This window comes from Ranitomeya imitator, chromosome 6 (assembly GCF_032444005.1).
Source record: "Ranitomeya imitator isolate aRanImi1 chromosome 6, aRanImi1.pri, whole genome shotgun sequence".
Lineage (NCBI taxonomy): Eukaryota > Metazoa > Chordata > Amphibia > Anura > Dendrobatidae > Ranitomeya > Ranitomeya imitator.
This window is the reverse complement of record NC_091287.1, coordinates 561,952,162-561,970,884: the sequence shown is the minus strand read 5'-3', so window position 1 is coordinate 561,970,884 and position 18,723 is coordinate 561,952,162. Positions and strand designations below refer to the sequence as shown.

General features: G+C 49.1%; 1 long non-coding RNA gene across 1 annotated transcript in view; it reads left to right on the top strand.

Annotated features, from left to right (window-relative positions):
* LOC138643189 (uncharacterized) overlaps positions 1 to 9,451 on the top strand; it is a 30,847-nt gene extending 21,396 nt beyond the window's left edge. The window contains exon 2 of the long non-coding RNA XR_011314146.1: positions 6,987 to 9,451. This is a non-coding gene — a long non-coding RNA (uncharacterized lncRNA). The remainder of the gene's footprint in view (positions 1 to 6,986) is intronic.
* Positions 9,452 to 18,723: the final 9,272 nt, after the last annotated feature.

Here is an 18,723-nt window from a genome sequence, read left to right as displayed (position 1 = left end):
CAATAGGAAACCGCCGCAGGCAGCGCCGCTAGGGGCCCGGTGAGCAGATGAGACGGGGCCCGATGCGGGCCCCCTCTCTCTGCCCACCGGGTCCGGGGGGGCTCCGGGCACGGCATGGCAGTGAGAGTGACGGCACGGCAGGGGCACGGCGGCCGGCCGCACGGGCCCGGCACATAAATCAGGACTCAGGAGGAGGAGGAGGTTAACGCGTCGGCGCGTCGCCACCTCGGCGCCGGCAACACCAGTCTGACAGGGGCGCCGCGCCGGCAACACCAGTCTGACAGGGGCGGGCGGGCGGCTGGTGGGTCACGGCCGGGGGTGCCACTGTGTCACTGACTCACTGTGCTGTCATATGATGCGAGTAATGCCCTGATGATGGCGGCGGCCGGCGGGCAATCTGTGCGGTAGCTCAGGGCCCCCCCACACCACTGGGCCCTGGGCTACCGCCCAGATTGATTGGTCACCAGATTGGTCACAGTACCTGCACACGTCTTTAAGGAGTAGGGAGTGCTTGGCCCTTTGATGTTGAATAGGTCAAAGAACGTTGATCTAGCCAAGGATCGATTACTTTGATCATCCAAGATAGCATACAGTCTTACAACTTGGTCTCTATGGCCCTTCGGGTATACTTTGATGAGGCATATCTTTGAACAGGACCTACTGTCTATTGTCCCTTTGCAGACCTCGGTACATTGTGAAGTGATCTCTGGCGTAGCTGTATCAGTGCTCCTTTCCTCCCCGCCATGCTCACTGTCAGCTGGCGTGTTTTGTGTACTCCATGGAGCTGGGCCAGGGTGTAGAGCGGTGTTATGATCTGTGGTGCCACATTCTGTGCATTTTACACTGACCTTGCAATCCTTGGCGAGATGAGCTGTGGACGAGCAGCACTTGTAGCAGATACCGTTTTCTTTCAGGAAGCTTCTGCGATCTGGCATACATTTTCCTCTGAAGGCTCTGCATTTCAGGAGAGGATGAGGCTTCTGATGAAGTGGGCACTGCTTGTCAGGGTCCTGCACCTTTGTCTCTGATTGGGAGCAGCCAGCAGACCTGTAATTAGAATCTGAAGAAGAAACATAAGTCTTGTGTACTGCCACAGATGTTCTGCGTGGATTTGCAGGTGGTGATGGTGTGGCATATGGTATTGCAAAGTCAAAGCTGGGATCGTTTCTAATTCTCGCTTGTTGGTGTATGAAGTCTACAAAAACGGAGAAGGGAGGGAATGGAACGCTGTGTTTGTATTTGTACGTGGAACCATGTGTGAGCCACCTCTCCTGTAGATTGTAGGGCAACTTCTGGACTATAGGGTTAACACCTCTGGCTGTGTCGAGAAATGCAAGTCCCTGTAGGTCATCCTCGTATTTGGCAACTTGGACTTCCTTTAGCAGGTCACTTAGCTCTCTAAGTTTCTGGAGACCTTTGTTAGATATTTTAGGAAAGTCATCGATTCTTTTGAACAAGGCTCTTTCTATTACTTCTGCTGAGCCGTAACACTCATCCAGCCTCTTCCAGATCTCTTTGAGGCCAGTCTCAGGGCGGTTTATATTAATGTCTCTGATCCTTACTGCGTGTTTGACTGACTCTTCTCCCAGGTATTTGACTAACAGGTCTATCTCTTGCCTGTATTGTAGCCCCAAGTCTCTAATGACATTTTGGAAGGAAGCTTTCCAAGCTCTGTAACCTTCAGCTCGGTCAGTGAATTTCATGAGTCCCTTGGCAACCAGTTCACGTCGTGTGAAGAACTTGGCAAATTCTGTCATGAACTGGTTGTCAGCAGAGTATACTGGTGATGGGTCGCCCTGATAGTGATGTGAGGTGTGTTCGTACCTGTTAGTGTCCTCAGGGTGGCGCCAGCCGGTTTCTTTATTGCTTCGGCCTGATGTACGGTGTGTCAGCAGGGTGATCCACGTTGGTTACCTGATGAGGGGCAAGGTAGTCATTAGCAGAGTTGTTTTGCCTCACATTTTCAAGTTTGTTTCTGTCCTGAGCCTCGTGACAACTCTCGCTCACTTCGCTGGAGGTGTCGTATTCTGGTTTTGGTACTGGTTCAGGGTTATAGTTTGGATCAGGAAGTTCATTAACATACTGAGATGTGCGTTGTGGTGAGTCTTGCAGTGGAAACTCCAGACTCGACATACTGCTTTGGCTATGCAGCTTGGGATTTTGCGCGGCTTCTAGCGATTCTGCTTCGGCGAGGGCTGCGGCAGCTTCCCTTTTTGCTGCTAGGCTTTCTAAGGCGGCATCCATACGTGCCTTCTCTAACTGCGACCTTCTCTCTTCGTCATCTAGGCGTGCTTTTTCTAATTTAAGTTGCATCTCTTGGTCAGCAAAGCTCGCTCGTATTTTGGCGGCTTCAGCATTTGCACGGGCAATGGCGACCTCGCTGCTGATGGATGTTGTCTTTGAGGAGACGGAAGTAACAGAACTTGTCCTATGCGATTTGTGAGACATGGTGTCTTGGGAGAGTGCTTGGCTGTGCAGAGATTGCTGTAGCTGTATTTAGTCTCTGAGTAGCCGGTGACTTGAATCCCACTAGCTGGATGGCTGCCGTTTCACTGTTCTGTCCTCACTAGCTGAGGCAGGCTCATACGTAGCTATACAGTCAGCTAAACCGCTATACCGGGGTCCAATAAGGAGACTGTGGTTGAGTCTGTGCTTTATTAAACATAGTGGTGTCAAGGTAAAAATATATATCTTTATACACTTTTGTACTTTTATATATTCTTATGCTGTGAAACAATAAGTTTTTCCCTTCATACTTGCCAATGCAAATTTAACTGTATTTAAGATGGCTGCCAGTATTCACCTTTGCCCTACTTTTGTTCTTGCCAAGAATCTACTTTCGTTTCTGAAGCTAAAGTGTCATTTCTCTTGAAATCGAAACTTAACAAGATGTGGACAAAGGAAGATTCATCAGATGATGTCAGGCCAACCAGAGGGACTGAATAGTAGATACATTGCTTAAACCCCGCCTAACCCCGCCCTCTGCACACCTTCCCCCAATGGACCATATAATGTTGTGTATATGAAATAAAGTTCAGTAGTTGCTGTGAGGTTACCACTACGTGTGGAAGCATAAGCAGACTCTGAGTTTGAACCAGCTTTTGTCTGACTCATTCTTCACTCCGGTACCACTGCTTTTAATCTGATTTGGAATGACTGGTGGATGAAGGGTATTGTCGTGACGACCCCGACAATTTGGCGCCCAACGTGGGGCATGGCCCGCGATCCGAGACCCCCTGGACCCATGCCTGGACGTCCGTGGACGACACCCGTAGTGGCTGACCTCGAGGACTGATCACCCTCCAAACACGGTAAGTGGAGATCACATACTATGTATGTGTCACACTTGCCAGTGTTTCAGCCATTATTGGTTAGTCTGTGGTCTCCTTGGGTCTGGGGAGTGACCGGTCGAGTGGTGAGACCGAGCACGATCCCGTGCCACGCTTCGAACCAGCAACTGAGAGACGTCGCACTCTGTGCGTCCTCGTGTACACCACACCTCCTCCACCGGTCATTGTACTCCATTCAACCACCCTACCCGTGACTGTTGCCTAGTAGTGATAGAGTGAAAGAATGAGTAAGTTTGTGGATTGGGGGCGGCTTTGAGAAAGGGACAGGAGACGCAGCCTCTGTGATATTGTACCAACTAGGTAATTAAGATGTCCCGAGAGGGGACCACCTGTTTTTCTGTGAAGGGCTCTCACTAGGAGACCGCCTCCCGACTGGTTAGAATATCGTGACAGGGTAGACTGTTAATCACGGGTGTTCAGGGGTTAGGGACAGGATATCGAGCGCGAGGCTCTTTATTCATAACACGTCGAGCGCGAGGCTCCGTGTTGTTTTTTGATGGGAAACCTGTGTTGTTACCGCTGTCAGTGATCCTGGGCTGCAGCAGGGCATAGTATTCTGTGAGTCATGTTGCGTCTCTTATGGAAGCAGAAGTCCGTGCCCCACGAGTTAGATGAGGATGCTGTGGAAGTCAAGACAATAGTAGAGTCACGGGAGGGCAAGAAGGCAGTCAAGAATGTTGAAAGATGAAGGACTGTTAGAACAAGTGCAAGCTCATCTGCGAGTTGCGCGAGGTTTAAAGAACGAGGAAAAAGGTTGATGGAGAGGAAAGATGAAAGGATGCAGAGCCCGTGTTTGGCTATAAATACCTCAATTATTAGTTTTTCTAGGGTGTTCTGGCAAATGAGTTGTGTGAAGGTTTTGTAGAAATTAATTGAGTCTGAGAATTGCTGTATTCCGTTACTGTGGTTTTCCAAAACACCCCATGAGGGGGGAGTCAAATAGCTGCGTTGTTGTTTTTCTTCTTTTGTGTTGAGGAATGCTGTAAATTCTTATCTGTGTGTTTGAAGCTGATGGGAGGGGTGAACCCCTGTGCAAATTGTTTTTTGACTTCTCCTCTTTGTGCTGCGGGCCAGAGAAAGGGGGGCCAAAGTTTTCAGAAGAACTTAACCCATTCTGTATCAGCAGCTGCAGCGATCCTCACTCGCTCTATAGCCCCACTGCTCTCAGCCCCCACCACCGCAGCGTGCAGCTTCAAGGACGCAGCTCGCTTCCTTATCAGTGGCCCGGGCTTCAGCTCCAGCCCCCCTCCCTTACACAAATCTAGTCTCATATTCCAATATTCATTTTAACCCTGTGTCTGGAAATCTCTCTCGCCATGTTAATTCTCAGACCAAGACAAGACAGATGGATTTGTAAATATTGCGGTCAGACAAACCCAGACTGGAGAAATACTTGTATAAGCTGTGTTGCAACCCAACCTAAGTGAATTACACTGATTCCTGTCCAGATAAGATCACATGTAGTGACATAAGAAGCTGACACAGGATTGTGGGTAGTGGGGACATTAACTTTGGGAGTAAGCTGACAGTGATCCTTTTGGGAAGGAGCTGTAGACCAGCATGTCATGTCACCCCCAACCGGTCATCTAGTCACCCCCACCACCAGAGAACCAACCACATCAGGTAGTGTAAAACAGATACAGGAGTATTATCCCTGGAAGCCCTCTGACTAGCTAGCTACGCTAAAACAATTGGCTGACCCTGAGAACAAACCTTTCCCATTTTACAGATAAAGACAATATGATGGATGTATAAGTGCACCTGAGCAGACCTAGAGAGTTGGTGAGCCAAGATGATAGTGAGATGGTATTTATGTTATATAACCCCTATGTAGATGAGTATAATGAGATGTGTATCTTACATGCCCTTTCCCAATCAGTGTGTTAAAAAAAAAAAAGGGGGGGGATAGTGTTGTTAACCCTGTCAGTTAGAATATGCCTATGTCACGTTACTTCAGTATGTGGGTAATTTTTTTTTGTTTTTTTGTTGTGTGCACAGACAGAGCAGGAAGCCATTGTTGCCACTGTTAGTTTTCACAAGTATCTGGCAGATCTGAACTGTCAGGTTTCGGCCTCGAAACTTCGGTTCTGCCTTGGTCAAGTGATATTTTTGGGTCACTGTCTCCTTCAGGGTGCCAGACACCTCACAGAAGAAAGAAAAATAGCCGTCAGCTACAAAGGATGAGACTGAACTCCAACGTTTTCTTGGACTATGTACTTATTGTTGTCAGTGAATACCGGACGCATCCCGCATAATGCAATTTCTCTACAAAGCCCTGAAAGACTGTTCAAGATATGCTGATGATTTTGGCAGACTCCACTCAGGATACGCTGTTACTATGGAGGACACTGTGGTGCACGGAGCTGCACTCCCTCCCTCCCTGTCAGGACAAGAAGCAGAATTTCAGGATCTGTCTACTGCATGTGTTCTGGCCAAAGACAGGCGGGCTAATATACACGGACTCACAGTATGCATTTGGTATTGCTCATGATTTCGGAGCTCTATGGACCAATCGAGGATTTGTTCCTACTGCCGGGACTCAGTGAAGAATGCTGAAGCTGTTAAAGCCCTCATGGACTCAATCGAATTACCTACTCAGGTGGCCATTATCAAAGTTAAGGAGCACGGTACTATGGAACAGACCACAGACTGTTGGTAACGCCTTTGCGGATATGCAAGCAAAAGCCGCTGCTCTCCTACCCGTTGAACAGACCATATCAGCTATGGTGACCACACGCTCTCAGCGTAAACAGTTACAAGAAACACTGACTCTACAAGAACCTGATGATCTATGCCAGACTGAGGTTTTCTGCCGGACCCCGCAAGACCGCTTAATGACGATGCAGAGAATGTCTCCAAAGGAAGAAGTGAAGCAGTGGAAAGCTGATGGAGCACGTATGGACATGGTCGCTGGAAAAAGGACCAACTTGTGTGTCTCCCTAAGTGGATGTACCCTGCTATTGTCACGTGGGTGCATGGGCCCACACATCGAGGTATCTGTCAGACCTGCAAACCCGGTCAACTTCAACGTGTACCCCTGAAGTATCTTGCTAAGCCCGACTATCCTTTCCAAAGGCTCCAGGTGGACCTCATCACGTTGCCTAAGTCTGGAAGGTATGAATATTGTCTGGTGGTTGTCGATATGTTCTCCATTTGGCCAGAAGTATTCCCCGTTACCAACGTGACTGCAAAGATCACAGCAAAGAAACTGGTGATGGAAGTTATATGCAGATATGGTGTTCCAGAAGTTGCTGAAAGTGACCAAGGCCCGGACTTTCCTTCTCATGTGTATCAGGAGGTTCTGACAATGCTTGGATCCACTGTAGCCCTCCATACTCCATACTCTCCACAATCCAGTGGGAAAGTTAAGAGGCTGAACGGCACACTGAAGGGACAATTGACCAAAATGATGCAGGAGACTACGGCTCCATGGCCAGGGCTCTTACACATTCGTACTACCCCTATTGCAAAACATGGCCTGTCCCCATATGAGATATTGTTTGGTGCTAGGTTCTCAGTTGTAAATTTTCAAGTCTCAGTAGTTGTCAGAAGAAATTGACTGTGCTGTTCAATATGTTATTCAGCTTAGTAAAAATGTTGCTACCACCCATGTTTTAGTTTCTTCTTCCCTTCCAGATTCAGCAGAAACCGATATTTGTCACAATTTGAAGCCTGGTGGTTTTATGGTCGTGAAAAGCTATGTCAGTAAAACTTGAAGGAAAGAGCACCTGAATCCACGCTTCACACTGCAAAAGAGACCGGACCAGCGCTTAGTCACAGTGGTGATCGAAGGAAAATGTTGCTGTTGTTTTTGGTCCTGAGGCTGGGGGCCATCCTCATCCCTACCTCCTCGGCCCCTATTGTAAATAAGAATGCCGGTGCCACTATTCTCTGGGTAAATCTAATGGCCCCGGTAAATACCTGGTGATTTGATTTCTGCGATGTAGTCAAGTGCCCCGAGACTCAGTGGGTGGTAGAGGGAATTATCCAGTTTTATATATGTGTTACCAGAGATAACAATTGTGCTGGGAAGATATTTTCATAATGTGTTTAATAGTGGATACTATGGGAATTTAGGCCATATACAGCTCCAGGATATTAGCCTCAGACCAACCAAGGCCCCCGTTACCAGTACAGCTAAACCAGGCCCAGGTGAACGTTTGCAAAATATAGTTAACGAAGTAATCCCCATTCCAGGTCTTAGTTGGCAAGAAGTCTTCTCCATAGAAACACAAACAGCCCCAAGGACAAATTTATGGTTAGAATGGGTAAGATACAATGTAAGAGTCCAGAATATCTCTGTAGGATGTATTGCTTGTGCTGCAGCGAATACACATCTATACACACATGCATTGTTTTTTCCTGATGACAATACCACTGCCTGTGTTATGAATCTGTTGAAGGGTCTAAAGTCCACTGATTGCTCAGATTATGTCCCACTAATTCATGAAGCACCTAAACTAAAGGTCCCAGGAGGGATAACCGTATTAGCTGATAATTATACCTGCTATAATTCCCACGACACTACAGGTACACCAGTAGGGGTCTTCGAGACAGGTTTCTGCAAAGAGAACAGTTCCCTAGATACTGATTTCCTAGCTAATCATACACAGTATATGTACGATATTTGATTGGTTATGTGGAGATGGTAAGCTCCATCCTAGGTTGCCTAATACCTGGACAGGTCAATGCACCCTTGTTAAACTAGCTGTGCAGTTCAAGATTTTACCTTGGGATCCGGAGACACCTGATGAATATACCAGAAAGAGGAGAAGTCTCGATCAGCTCCATATGAGTTATGAAGAAAATCCATTGATATATGTCGAAGGCATTGGAGTGCCAAGGGGGTGCCTGACCAATTTAAAGCCCAGAACCAGATCTATGCTGGCTTTGTTTCTTTAATTCCACAAGTGCAGATTAATAAAAATGTTGATTGGATCAATTACATATATTACAGTGAACAAAGGTTTGTCAATTTTACCTGTGATGCTTTCCAAGGTATAGTTGAGGAATTGGGCCCTAATACTAGAATGACCCTCCAAAACCGACTAGCCCTTGATATGATCTTAGGTGAGAAAGGAGGAGTCTGTGGGATGGTGGGAGAGGAATGTTGTACCTATATCCCTCAGAACTCTGGGGTAAATGGAAAGACCATGATAGCCCTTAAAAAGATAAATGGGTTAGCAGCAGAATTAAAATGCTGGAGTAGACACATCTTTCTTTTCCGGTTGGTTGGGTGGGCTTAAAGGATTCCTTCAACAAGCTTGTCTAGTACTGATTGCCCTTCTTGTAGTTGGATCGATAATCCTCTGTTGTGTTATTCCCCTGTATAAAAAGGTTATCACTGAGGCAACTCCAACTGGCACCTTCCTCAACCAAGCGAGTAGACCCACCAGAGTGCGATGGTACTGATCCAGGGGAGATCCCTAAGTATGTCCCCCTCAAGAAGATAGACAATACCCTTTACTCTCAGATGATGCAAAGAGATTTAGTTTAGGGACAGCGGGAGAACTCTATGTGAAGCTAGTGAAGGGTTCAGCTGCCTGGAGGCCTCTCGCAAGGGGAGAGCTTCTGAGGTGTCTGGATGAAGAAATCCACCTCCCCTTTCCCTATCACATGGACAGTATCGAAGGATCTTTCTTTTTAGGGAAAAACTTAGTGTTTAGGGGGGATTGTCAAGGTAAAAATATATATCTTTATACACTTTTGTACTTTTATATATTCTTATGCTGTGAAACAATAAGTTTTTCCCTTCATACTTGCCAATGCAAATTTAACTGTATTTAAGATGGCTGCCAGTATTCACCTTTGCCCTACTTTTTGTTCTTGCCAAGAATCTACTTTCGTTTCTGAAGCTAAAGTGTCATTTCTCTGGAAATCGAAACTTAACAAGATGTGGACAAAGGAAGATTCATCAGATGATGTCAGGCCAACCAGAGGGACTGAATACTAGATACATTTCTTAAACCCCGCCTAACCCCGCCCTCTGCACACCTTCCCCCAATGGACCATATAATGTTGTGTATATGAAATAAAGTTCAGTAGTTGCTGTGAGGTTACCACTACGTGTGGAAGCATAAGCAGACTCTGAGTTTGAACCAGCTTTTGTCTGACTCATTCTTCACTCCGGTACCACTGCTTTTAATCTGATTTGGAATGACTGGTGGATGAAGGGTATTGTCGTGACGACCCCGACAGTGGTATATTGATGTGGTGAAACTGTGAACAATGATATACATAGAATCAGTGCATGGCATAGAACAGATACATAATACACATGATATACATTATGCATAACATTTAGAAGGCTAGAAACTGAACTGGGAGTACAACTGGCTAGGCTAGGCTAATATGGAGCAGAAATATCTACAGAAAGCATAAAGACATACCGGCAATGCAATCGCAAGGGGGATGAAGTGAAGCTTCTTTCCTTGAAGGCAGACTGAGGAAAGTGAAAGGAAAAAATGGAGGGAAATGGAGGCTGAGCTACCATAATGCATTGCAAAGGAGGAGGAGAATCAGACATGGATAATACAAACACAGAAGATTGAACTGTCAACATAACTCTGACCGCTAGAGGGAGCCAAAGCACTAAAAACAAATAAAGATATGAACATCTATACTGAGAAACCTGCAATTACGCAAACAGATAATCAGGGTAACAATATTAGATGGCGGAGACAGAACACATACATTACATACAATACCTACATATAGACATACAGTACATATAACTTAGAGTACATACTCACCATCACTTGTGATTTTGATTCCCGAATAGTGTTGAGCATTCCGATACCGCAAGTATCGGGTATCGGCCAATATTTGCGGTATCGGAATTCCGATACCGAATTCCGATACTTCCCGCGTATCGGATACCGGAATCGGAAGTTCCCAGAATTCAAACTGAACGCAGCAGCCAATGAGGAATGATTGGAAGTGTGGGCACATCCTGTTTAGCATGGTGGGCATGTAAGTACTGGCAAGGCTTGGATTGGCTGCTGAAATGATGTCACTCTGCACTATAAAAAACGCTGCCGCCATTTTGCGCTCACTCTGCTGTGATTTCAGTTAGGGACAGGACGCTGTGTTCTAACTGAGGGCCAGTCGAGCTAGCTGATTGCTTTATTTTCCTTTCCAAAGGCTAATTTAGCAAAACGCTGTGTGTTCTTCACTGTTCACCTTGCTCTTGCCTTGCAGCGCTGTTTTAACAGCATTCTGCAAGGTCTCTGTGTGTGTGTGTGTGTGTGTGCAGCTCACTCTGTAGTCTGTGTGCAGCCATATACCCGGTTGTATTCAGCTCAGGGGGGGTTCACACTGCCTCACACAGTTGTCCTTTTTTGCTCTTAGTGCAGCCTGCTGCACATTTTTTCTCAAATTTCCTATTAGTGTTTTTCCACCAGTCTCCAGCTCTATTGTGGAAAAACACTACATAGGATAACCTAGAGGGGGGTTTTTGGGCCTTGCAGCGCCGTTTACGGCTGTCTGCACGGTCTCCGTGTGAGCCCAGCTCGCCCTGTAGTCTGTGTGGAGCCATAGCCGGTTGGATTCAGCTCAGGGTTCGTTACTGGCTCATACCTTGAGAAAAATTTTACTTTTTTTCAAATAGTGCAGCCTGTTTAAAATTTGAAAAAAAAAAATTCCTATTAGTGTCTTTCCACTCGTATCCAGCTAAATAGTGGAAAAACACTATATAGGATAACCTAGAGGAGGGTTTTTTGGCCTTGCAGCGCCGTTTACGGCTGTCTGCACGGTCTCCGTGTGAGCCCAGCTCGCCCTGTAGTCTGTGTGCAGCCATAGCCGGTTGGATTCAGCTCAGGGTTCGTTACTGGCTCATACCTAGAGAAAAATTTTACTTTTTTTCAAATAGTGCAGCCTGTTTAAAATTTGAAAAACAAAAATTCCTATTAGTGTCTTTCCACTCGTATCCAGCTAAATAGTGGAAAAACACTATATAGGATAACCTAGAGGAGGGTTTTTTGGCCTTGCAGCGCCGTTTACGGCTGTCTGCACGGTCTCTGTGTGAGCGCAGCTCGCCCTGTAGTCTGTGTGCAGCCATAGCCGGTTGGATTCAGCTCAGGGTGCGTTACTGCCTCATACCTTGAAAAACAATTTCCTTTTTTTCAAATAGTGCAGCCAGTTTAAAATTTGAAAAAAAAAATTCCTGTTAGTGTCTTTCCACTCGTATCCAGCTAAATAGTGGAAAAACACTATATAGGATAACCTAGAGGAGGGTTTGTTGGCCTTGCAGCGCCGTTTACGGCTGTCTGCACGGTCTCTGTGTGAGCGCAGCTCGCCCTGTAGTCTGTGTGCAGCCATAGCCGGTTGGATTCAGCTCAGGGTGCGTTACTGCCTCATACCTTGAAAAACAATTTCCTTTTTTTCAAATAGTGCAGCCAGTTTAAAATTTGAAAAAAAAAATTCCTATTAGTGTCTTTCCACTCGTATCCAGCTAAATAGTGGAAAAACACTATATAGGATAACCGAGAGGAGGGTTTTTTGGCCTTGCAGCGCCGTTTACGGCTGTCTGCACGGTCTCCGTGTGATTTAAACTAGCTCCTGTAGTCTGTGTGCAGCCATAGCCGGTTGGATTCAGCTCAGGGTGCGTTACTGCCTCATACCTTGAAAAACAATTTCCTTTTTTTCAAATAGTGCAGCCAGTTTAAAATTTGAAAAAAAAAATTCCTATTAGTGTCTTTCCACTCGTATCCAGCTAAATAGTGGAAAAACACTATATAGGATAACCGAGAGGAGGGTTTTTTGGCCTTGCAGCGCCGTTTACGGCTGTCTGCACGGTCTCCGTGTGATTTAAACTAGCTCTGTAGCCCGATCTGCACCAAAAAAAAAGTTAAGTTCACCAAACACAACTTAACACTTGTGTAGGCCACATTTGAAAAATAATAAAGTTTAGTCCACAATTTACAACATTAGTGTTTCTTACACCTGTTAGGAGGAGCATTTCAGGAATAAGCACACTAAGGCCTTAGTACTTTTCTGCTTATCTTTATCTGTCAACCAAGATGAAGAGGGCAGGGAGTAAGGCACGTGGGCGTGGGCGCGGAGCAGGGAGAGGAGCAGGGAGAGGACGTGGTGATTCTGTGCCTGCTGCGGGCGCCGGTGACTCGTCGTCACTCAGTTTCAGCAGGGAACAGTCCTTCATGCGCAGCTTTGTCGGAGAGCGCCGTGCACCGCTGCTACGTGAAGACCAAATTGAAGCCGTTGTCGGGTGGATGGCAGCTAACGCCTCGGCATCGACTTCAGTTAGTGCCACATCCTCTCAGGCACAGAGCACTGGAGAGCAGCCATTTGTCTCTTCACCACCTGCCAAATTGGCCAGGCAGTCAGAGAGCCCAGGACAGGAGCCGTCTCTACTTCTGTTCTCTGAATCTCTTAGCTTGGAAACAGGGGGCCAGCCAAGCAGCATTGGAGAAATGGAAGAAGAGGCAGTGTGCAGTGATGCCCAAAAGCTTTATCTCTCTGACTCTGAAGAGGCAGGTGGGCCAGTGCCTCCGGTGACCACAGCGCAGTACGCATCTGATGATGAAACTCAGGTGCCGCTTTCTGATGCGTACTGTGCTGCCGAGACTACCCAGGAGGAGCAGTTGGTGGCAGAGGGTAGTGGAGATGATGAGGTCCTTGACCCATCGTGGCGTGAGGAACAGGAAGGTGGTGGGAGCAGCTCTGAGGAAGAGCTTCCCCTTACGGGCCAAAGAGGGAGAGGGAGGGGGAAGACTGCGGAGCCTGTAGCCTCCACTTTGGCACCCGTTAGGAGCCTGTCTCTTTCCAAAGCCAAAAAGGGCGCTCCCAAGACTTGCAGTGCCTGGTCCTTTTTTGACACAGTTGCAGATGACATTTGTTTTGTCAAATGCAAGCTGTGTCATCAGAAAGTAAAAAGAGGTAAAAGTGTCAGAAACCTCAATACCACAAATATGTGGAAACATGTGCGGAACAGGCACGCGGTGGAGTTACAGAAACACAGTGAAGACGTAGGCCAACCAACAGCGGCAGCTACCACCTCTTCATCTCGTGTTGCCTCTTCCTCCACTGTTGTCCAGAGACCTAGTGTAATTCCACCCACAGCACCACCTTCCCAGTCATCCTCACACTCCCAGTCTACTCTACAGCCATCGGTAGTCCAGGCATGGGAGAAAAGGCGGGCATTCTCGGCCAACCACCCCCGAGCACAGGCTCTGAATGCAGACATTGCCAAACTGTTGTCCCTGGAAATGCTCTCGTTCAGGCTGGTGGAGACTGACAGCTTCCGTGACTTGATGGCATTGGCAGTCCCACAGTACAATGTGCCCAGCCGCTTTTACTTCAGCAGGCAGGCTGTCCCTGCCCTGCACAGGCATGTTGAGGCAAACATAAAACATGCGCTACTGAACGCCGTCAGTAGCAAGGTCCACCTCACCACCGATGCGTGGACCAGTCAGCATGGACAGGGGCGATATGTTTCCCTCACTGCCCATTGGGTTAATGTTGTTGAGCCAGGTACAGATCGTGCGAGTGGCGCAGGACGTGTCCTGCCCACTCCAAGGATTGCAGGAATCCAGTCTGTACGCATCGACTCCTCCTCTTACACCAGTTCCTCTGATTCCTCTCTGCAGGATCCGTCACAGTCCACCTCCACATGGACCCGTGAACGTTTACCTATGACCGACATGAGCACAGCCGTGGCCAAACGTCAGCAGGCCGTCTTGAAACTAGTTTCATTGGGGCATCGAAGCCACACAGCGCAGGAGCTCTGGAATGCCATCAAGCAGGAGAGCGATGTGTGGTTACTGCCAGCGAATCTCCAGCCAGGCATGGTAGTGTGTGACAATGGCCGAAATCTGGTGGCAGCTTTGGCCCTTGGCAACCTCACTCACATCCCATGTCTGGCACATGTGCTCAATTTGGTTGTGCAGAGTTTTCTGAGGGACTATCCGGATCTTGATGCCCTGCTGCACAAGGTCCGCCTAGAGTGTGCTCACTTGCGGCGTTCCAGCTTGGCCAGATCCCGCATTGCTGCTCTGCAGCGCCGATTCCGCCTTCCGGAACACCGCATCATATGTGACCTACCTACCCGGTGGAATTCCACGTTACATATGTTGGAGCGGTTGTGTGAGCAGCAGCAAGCAGTTATGGAGTACCAGCTGCATCAGGCGCAAAGAAGTCGCAGTCAGCGCCGATCAGACTTCACAACCACAGAGTGGGCCACTATGAAGGACGTCTGCCAGGTTTTGCGTCCTTTTGATTATTCCACGCGGATGGCAAGTGCAGATGATGCACTAGTCAGCATGACTGTCCCCCTTATCTGCCTGCTTCAGCAAACTTTGCAAGGGTTAAGGGATGATGTGGTGGAAGAGGTGGAGGATGAGGAGTCACCTTTTCCATCAGCTTCTGGAGAGTCAGCGCCACGTGGTTCCTCACAAAGGGGTACGCAGGGGCCAATTTGTGAGGAGGATGAGGAGGAGTCAATGGAGGAGGAAGAGCTCCGTCCAGAGGAGGGAGCGACACAATTGTCCAGTGGTCAGTGTGTACAGCGAGGGTGGGGTGATGACGAGCGGGCAGAGATCATGTCTCAAGCAGGGGACAGCGTTTCTGGGCCAGTTGGCACTCTGCAGCACATGGTGGATTTCATGCTGCAGTGCCTGAGAAACGACCGCCGCATCGACCACATTCTCAACATGCCTGATTATTGGGTGTTCACCCTCCTCGATCCTCGCTACCGGGACAACGTCCAAAACCTCATCCCTGCGTTGACCCGGGAGCGTAAATTGCGGGAGTACCACGACACACTGGTGAATTCCATCATCTTCTCCGGTCCAACTGAGAGGAGTGCTGCTAGTGCTTTACAAAGCAGCTCAGTGCGTCGAAGCAGTGGGGGAGGCTCTGCCCAAAGAGGGAGCAGAAGCAGTGCCTCTGCCCAAGGCAAGCCCAGTATGGCACAACTCTGGCACACTTTTGTGTGCCCGCCCCAAATGTCTACACCATCACCGGCGGCTCCAGTCAGCAGGAGGCAACGGTTCCGTCAGATGGTGACAGACTACATGGCTTGCCCTCTTACTGTACTCCCAGACGGCTCTTCCCCGTTCAAGTTTTGGGTCTCTAAGCTGGATACATGGCCAGAGCTAAGCCAGTATGCATTGGAGGTGCTGGCTTGCCCTGCGGCTCGTGTCTTATCGGAACGTGTCTTTAGTGCCGCAGGTGGTGTACTAACAGACCGTCGCATGCGACTATCCTCCGATAACGTTGACCGGCTTACTTTCCTGAAAATGAACCAGGCCTGGATCTCGCAGGAATTTGCCACTCCTCTGCCTGATTAAGTAATTGGGTGTCATCCAGGTCTCCTGCTGTGTTCATCTTTCTACCACCTGAACTGCTATTCCTTGGCTCCAACACCGCCAGTTGCGGCTCAGAAGTGCAGGCTGCACAGTAAAAACATACGACCCAGTGTTATTGGGTTTCAGTAACGTCAGCTGATCCCCAGCTGTGTAGCCGGCAATGTGTCCTGCGACCGCCACGCTGGCACAACAACCTAAATGTAAGGGAACCTGCCCCCCCGTCGTTTGTTACTGAAAGAGCCATCTTGTGCAGCAGTAATGCTGCACAAGGAAAAGGTAGCTCTTTTTTTTTAGCTCTTTGCACACGCAGAACTTAACACTTATAAAATGTGTTCACTGATACCGTTATACCGTCCTGGAGGTGGGACTTTCCTTCGTAATGTGACGCAGCACAGCCGTCATTCCTACCCCCTTGGTGCCATGCGCTGCCTCCTCAGCATTGTTTTAAGCTGTCACGGAGCCTGCGCTGTTCTGTTATCCCTTGGGCATGCCCTATTTGCGCTGCCTGTCTTCTGACATAATTTGGTGTCAGGCTGGCTGCGCCTGTGCGGCCGCGCTGCCCGAGATCCCGCCTCGCAGTGTCTTCTGATTGAGTCACACTGCGGGCCTGGGATCCATGGGCATGCGCAGTGCATATCTTCCCCTCGGGCTCTCGCTCATTTCCCTCCGCCTTCTTTAGACTGTGCGCTGTCAGCTGATCCCTAGCATGCCACGGCCGTGACACCGCACAGTCTGAAGAAGAGGGAAGGAGGGGAGTGAGAGTCGAGGTTATGCACTGTGCATGCCCATGGTTCCAAGGCCCGCAGTGGGATTACGTTAGACGAGACTGCGAGGTGGGATCTGGAGCAGCGTGGACGCACAGGCACTGACAGCCTGACACCAAATTATGTCAGAAGACAGGCAGCGCTAATTGGGCATGGCCAAGGGCTAACAGAACAGCGCAGGCTCCGTGACAGCTTAAAACAACGCTGAGGAGGCAGCGCACGGCATCAAGGGGATAGGAATGACAGCTGTGCTGTGTCCCATTACGAAGGAAATTCGCACCTCCGGAACGGTTTAACGGTATAAATGGACACATTTTTAGTGTTTACTTCAGTGTTTGCAAGGAGCATAATTAAAAGAGCAACCTTTTCCTTTTGCATCCTTAGTGCTGCACAAGATGGCTCTTTCAGCTACAAACGTCTTGGGGGGGTGGGGTTAAAGGTTTCCTTTCAACTTGCTCCAATCAGGCTTCGGCCTACACTCTGTTCCTCTGCTCCTCCTGCTGTCCCTGGGCTCTAACACCGCCAGTTGGTGCCTGGAAGTGCTGTGTGCACAGTCAACAGTCGCTCCTCTGTTATTGGGGTTCAGTAACGTCAGCTGATCCCCAGCTGTGTGTGCGGCAATACCTCCAATCTGCTCCTCCTGCTGTCCCTGGGCTCTAACACCGCCAGTTGGTGCCTGGAAGTGCTGTGTGCACAGTCAACAGTCGCTCCTCTGTTATTGGGGTTCAGTAACGTCAGCTGATCCCCAGCTGTGTGTACGGCAATACCTCCAATCTGCTCCTCCTGCTGTCCCTGGGCTCTAACACCGCCAGTTGGTGCCTGGAAGTGCTGTGTGCACAGTCAACAGTCGCTCCTCTATTATTGGGGTTCAGTAATGTCAGCTGATCCCCAGCTGTGTGTGCGGCAATACCTCCAATCTGCTCCTCCTGCTGTCCCTGGGCTCTAACACCGCCAGTTGGTGCCTGGAAGTGCTGTGTGCACAGTCAACAGTCGCTCCTCTGTTATTGGGGTTCAGTAACGTCAGCTGATCCCCAGCTGTGTGTGCGGCAATACCTCCAATCTGCTCCTCCTGCTGTCCCTGGGCTCTAACACCGCCAGTTGGTGCCTGGAAGTGCTGTGTGCACAGTCAACAGTCGCTCCTCTGTTATTGGGGTTCAGTAACGTCAGCTGATCCCCAGCTGTGTATCCGGCAACGTGTCATGCGACCGCCACGCTGGCACAACTAAAATGTAAGGGGACCTGTCCCCCCCCCCCTAGGCGTTTGTTACTGAAAGAGCCACCATGTGCAGCACTAATACTGCACAAGGGAAAGGTCGCTCTTGAAATTATGCTCCTTGCAAACGCTGAACTACACACTCATGTAATGTGTCCCCTCACGCCGTCCAACCGTCCCAGAGGTGGGACTTTCCTTTGTAATGTGACGCAGCACAGCCGTCATTGCTACCCCCTTGGCACCGTGCGCTGCCTCCTTAGCGTTGTTTGATTCCGTCATGGACCCTGCGCTGTTATGTTATCCCTTGGCCATGCACAGTTTGCGCTGCCCGTCCTCTGACATCATTTGTTGTCGTCCTGGCTGCGCCTGTGCGTCCACGCTGCCCGAAATCACACCTCGCAGTGTCGTCTAATGTGATCCCACAGTGGGCCTGGTATCCATGGCCATGCGCAGTGCATATACTAGCCTCTCACTCCCCTTCTTCACGCTTCTTCAGACTAGGCGGTGTCAGCTGATCCCTAATAGCATGCCACGGCCGTGACGCCGCACAGTCTGAAGAAGCAGGAAGGAGGTGAGTGAGAGGCGATGATATGCACTGCGCATGCCCATGGATCCCTGGCCTGCAGTGGGACTACATTAGATGACACTGCAAGGTTGGATCTCGGGCAGCTTGGACGCACAGGCACTGCCAGCCTGACACCTACATGATGTCAGAAGACGGGCACCGCTAACTGTGCATGGCCAAGGGATAACATTACAGCGCGGGCTCCGTGACAGAACCAAACAACGTTGAGGAGGTGGCGCCCGGCACCAAGGGGGTTGGAATGACGGCTGTGCTGTGTCACATTACAAAGGAAAGTCCCACTTCCGGGATGGTTTGACGGTGTGAGGGGACACATTATATGAGTGTGTACTTCAGCGTTTGCAAGGAGCATAATTTTCGGAGCCACCATTTTCCATGTGCAGTATTACTGCTGTACAAGATGGCTCTTTCAGCAACAAATGCCTGGGGGGGGGGGGGGGGTTAAAGGTTCCCTTTCAACTTGCTCCACTGCAGGCTTCGGCCTACA